General features: G+C 38.4%; 1 long non-coding RNA gene across 1 annotated transcript in view; it reads left to right on the plus strand.

The window, feature by feature from the left end:
- The window catches only part of LOC137644810 (uncharacterized), a 6,105-nt gene extending 1,904 nt beyond the window's left edge, over window positions 1–4,201 (plus strand). Inside the window, exons 2-3 of the long non-coding RNA XR_011045191.1 lie at window positions 2,519–2,788; window positions 3,133–4,201. This is a non-coding gene — a long non-coding RNA (uncharacterized lncRNA). The remainder of the gene's footprint in view (window positions 1–2,518; window positions 2,789–3,132) is intronic.
- The last annotated feature ends 728 nt before the right edge of the window (window positions 4,202–4,929 follow it).

The raw sequence follows: 4,929 nt of genomic DNA on the forward strand, positions 1-4,929 counted from the left end.
TAAAATTTCTTTAAAAGCAATGATTCTCTCTCTCTCTCTCTCTCTCTCTCTCTCTCATATGAAATTTCTGTAAAAGCAATGATTCTCTCTCTCTCTCCTCTCTCTCTCTCTCTCTCTCTCTCGCTTTGGAAGCGAGTGAGAGAGGGGGAATGTGTACTTTGTCCAGGTAGGTTTGAGAGAGAGAGAGAGAGAGAGAAGTCATTCCCTGATGAGAGAGGGTACCCCGAGAGGTACACTCGAAAACCACAATCTATCACAAATTGCAGAAACTGCCGTGTTGTAGTTGGGAAGAGGGGAGGGGTGGGAGGTGTTGAACCTCTGTGAGCGCGCATATCTGCGTGTGTTCATATCTGTTATTATCATCATCATCATCATCATTACAAGCTAAGCTACAACTCTAGTTTGAAAAGCAAGATGCTATAAGCCCAAGGGCTCCAACAGGGAAAAATAGCTGTCCCTTTTGACGGGTCGCGTACACTAGTCTATAGATATTAGCGAGTAGGCTAGTCTGCAGTAATGTCTGGCTCGACGTGGCTAACTGAGTTAGTAGCATAGAAGAAAGGTTATGCAAACGATTAATTTGGGCATAAATTGGTGTCAAATATTCAAGGGTACCAAACAATTCCAATTGATGAATAGTTCTGTGTCACACTTTCCTATTTACATATAACTAAGTGATGTATTCAGCATTTGTCTTGCAGAACTTACTTACTTTTACGGGTTTATTTCTCGCCCTCCATCAAACACTAAAGGTCTGTTCAGGCGGGCCTTGGTGTGTGAGAAAATAATTTCTTTCCAGTTAATATTTTGCTCTGTATCGTTATCAGTTATTTCGCTAGCATTTGTATTCAGGCTTAATAGTTTTCAGGTCACTATTATAACACTTTCTAAAAAGATAAGTCTTCAGGTTTTTCTTGAAAGCTGCCACCTTATTGCTATTCTTGACATCGAGTGGAAGAACGCACTGTTAAGCAGCAAGAACTTGTACTGGCATAAGCTACACTGTTACTCATCCGCAGTTCAGTAAAATACAGGCGACCGTAATTTTTACCCTACTTTGTTACTATCTTTTACGGGTTGGAATGTCATTCAGTATGTTATGTTCGTTGCCAAACCGCAAAGTTTAATGCTATGGAAAATATTATATCCTAATGTAAATTGAAAAGTTAAGGAAAATAAGACAAAAAAAAATCAATATCTATTAAAACTTATTTGTTATCAATATTCTCTTGCTTGAGGGTACACTCAGGCACACTATTCTATCTTATTTCTCTTTTTCTTCTTGTTTTGTTAAAGATTTTATAGTTTATATAGGAAATATTTATTTTAGTGTTATTGCTCTTAAAATATTTTATTTTTCCTTGTTTCCTTCCCCAATGGGTTATTTTTCCCTGTTGGGGCCCCTGAGCTTATAGCATCCTGCTTTTCCAAGTAGGGTTGTAGCTTAGCAAGTAATAATAATAATAATAATAATAATCCGTTAAAATGATCATTATATTTAGAAATTTTAGGCTAATAAGATCTTAACTGCTCATTCCACAAACCACGATAAGGTATAGCTATCAATAACGAGCGAACGAACGAATGCAGCACGCTGTAAACTATGAAATTAGAATAAGTTTAAAGGCCGCTCATGCATGGCAGAGGCAAGGGACAGTGGCATCGCCCTATAGAGCAGGACAATGCCCTAGAGACTGACCATGTATACTGTACATATGATCTGCGCCCAAGCCCCCTCTCCACCAAAGCTAGGACCAAAGAGGGCCAGGCAATGGCTGCTGATGACTCAGCAGATAGACCTGTAGGTTCCCTCAACCCCCCCCCCCTCCCCATCCTTAGCTCACAAGGAGGGTGAAGTTGCAGCGAACAAAGAAACTAACGAGCGGGACTCGAACCCCAGACTGGCGATCACTAGGCAAGGACGTTACCACATCGGCCACCACAAGGACATTGGCCTTTAATAACAAGTTTTCCTATTAGAATGATTAAAAATGGGATTTACTCTTAGGTAGATGCCCAGTGGACACAGTTTTCCTTGGTTGCTTTACTTTTAAGTACTGCTCTCCTGGCCCTATCTTGGAAACCCTACTAGCTACAGGACCTACACGTTCAACCATTTTTTTTTTTTTTACTGTTTATATTAGGTAATACACATTTACAATCTTATAATTTATAACTATACATCATAGTATATTTACATGAATTTTTTTTTTATTTTACAAATACTGTATTTACAATTGTAATGTTTTACTATTTATCTAAATATGTTTCTGCATCAAAAATATATTGACTCGTGAATACTCATTTTAATAGAAATTTTATTTATTGTATACATTATGAGGCATTTTGCATATTGCACTACATAACTGAAGGTTATTGTTGAATGTTACAAATTTTGTTTAGCAATGGCAAATGGTTGTTGGTTCATTGGTTGTATAAATATAAAGCAAAAAATCATATGTATCTTTTGGTACGTTGGTTTACGATTTTTCCATTAAAATATCTATTATATTTTCAGCAATTGGCTCATACGAAGATTGGATATTATACCGTTTGTAAAGACAGACAAGAACAAACACTGACGTCAGACACATGTGTAACTGTACAGATATTCTGGATACAGCAGGAGCCAATGACGTCACCGTAAGCATCAATGGACAGGCCTAGCAAGTGACTACAGTTTTAGCAGCTCATTGAGTATTTAAGAAACCTACGTAGGCCTAGAATCAGCTCAACAGTAAAATCAGCTGCTGTAATGTTGCAGATCTCATCAACAGTTGGTTTAAAGGTTAGTACACATCTAAACATTTGTTTGTTTTGTTCAATATACCAACTAATTGTACAAAAAAGAACTTAGCTCTTGATTTTACTATGTACTTCGGGGTTAAGTAGAAATGTACAGCAATTAGGGCTTCTTGTGGGGGGGGGGTTGAAAGAAAGGAGGTGCTTGAATGTTTTTCTCGTTTGGGCCTAGAAAATAAAGGGCATTGGGTTAATAGTTACACTTACCAATGTGCATGTAAAGAAACTCTCTCTCTCTCTCTCTCTCTCTCTCTCTCTCTCTCTCTCTCTCTCTCTCTCTCTCTCTCTCTCTCTCTCATATTCGTTCCTAATATTATTTTTCCTCTACAGATGCTCTGCTCGAATATTCAGTGGTGCCGTTGTGCAGAAGTGCCCCTTTTTTCGGCAGTTCAAAATAAAAAAAAGTGGAAACTATTATGGAAATATGGAAACGAAATAAAGATAAGAAGCACCAGGGTTACTATAATGGAAACAACTTTGTTATACGAGTAACTCAATCAAAAGGTAGAAACTGAAGTATCATTAAAGACTGCAAACATATAGAAAAGTCATAGACATCTTTAGATCTGAAGAATGTGAAGTTTGTTGCAAGTCAGCCCCCAAAGAAGAATGAAAATGACTTGGATTAAATGCTGGAGACGTTCATCGAAAATGCTCATATCTAAATATAAAGAAGGAAGCTAAATGCAAACAAGTAAATACAGTTTTAAAACCAGATAATTTACTACAAGGATTGTGGTGGCCAATGTGGTAACATCCCTAACTGGTGAACGCCAGACTGGGGTTCGAGTCCCTCTCAAACTCGTTAGTTCCTTTGGTCGCTGGAATCTCACCATCCTTGTAAGCATACAGTAGGTGTTTTGGAGGAGCCTATATGTCTATCTGCCGAGTCATCAGCAGCCATTGCCTGGCCCTCCTTGGTCCTAGCTTGAGTGGAGAGGGGCTTTGGGCGCTGATCTAATGTACAGTATACATGGTCAGAGTCTAGTGCATTGTCTTGCTTGATAGGGCAATGTCACTGTCCATTGCCTCTGCCATTCATGAGTAACCTTTAAACCTTTAAATAAGGAGACAGCAGTTAGACATTCTGATGACCCTATAGAGGAATATACCAAATAGAGGAAAAGCACAGGGAAACTGGATGCCAAAAGCCCAAGGACTCCAACACTGAAAATAACCCAGTGAGGAAAGGAAATAAGGAAACATAAGATAGTATGTCTGAATGTACCCGTAAGCAAGAGAACTCTAACCCAAGACAGTGGAAGACCATGGTACAGAGGCTATGACACTACCAAAGACCAGAGAACAATGGTTTAATTTTGGAGTGTCCTTTTCTTAGAAGAGCCTCTTACCATAGCGAAAGTCTCTCTTCTACCCTTACCAAGAGGAAAGTAGCCACTGAACAATTACAGTGCAGTAGTTAATCTCTTCTGTGAAGAAGAACTTTAATCTAATCTTAGTGTAGTCAAGTATATGAGGAAAGAGGAGAGTGTGTAAAAAATAGGCCAGACTATTCTATATATGCATAGAAAAAATAAAGAAAAAGGAGCTATACAAGAGATTGATCCAGCGTAGTACTATCTGGCCATTCAAAGGATCTAATAACACTGGCGGTAGTATCTCAACTGGTGACTGGTATCATGGTCAACCTACTGTAATTTACATGAAAATGGAAAATTCGCCAAGGTAAAGTGTGCAAAGATGATGCTGCAATGAATGATGAAAGTATTGTATTGCTAAAATTCAAGCAGAGAGGAACGAAACTTGTTCCACTGAAGACATGACTATATAAATGAACATAGACAAAGTAATGGAGATGAAGATACAACCTAGACAAAGCAATAAAGGTGAAAATACAACCTACACAGAGCAATGCAGATGAAGATACAATCTACCCCTGGAGGTGAAGATACAACCTAGACAAAGTTGAGGAAGGGGAGTTACAACCTAGAGAAGTAATGCAGGTCAAGCTACAACCTAGAGAAGTAATGCAGGTCAAGCTACAACCTAGAAAAAAGTAGGAGGGTAAGTTACAACTTAGAGAAGTAATGGAGGTGAAGATGCCACCTAGACAGATCAATGGAAGTAAAGATGCAATCTAAACAAAGTAATGGAGGTGAAGATACA

The sequence above is a fragment of the Palaemon carinicauda genome, chromosome 8, assembly GCF_036898095.1.
Source record: "Palaemon carinicauda isolate YSFRI2023 chromosome 8, ASM3689809v2, whole genome shotgun sequence".
Lineage (NCBI taxonomy): Eukaryota > Metazoa > Arthropoda > Malacostraca > Decapoda > Palaemonidae > Palaemon > Palaemon carinicauda.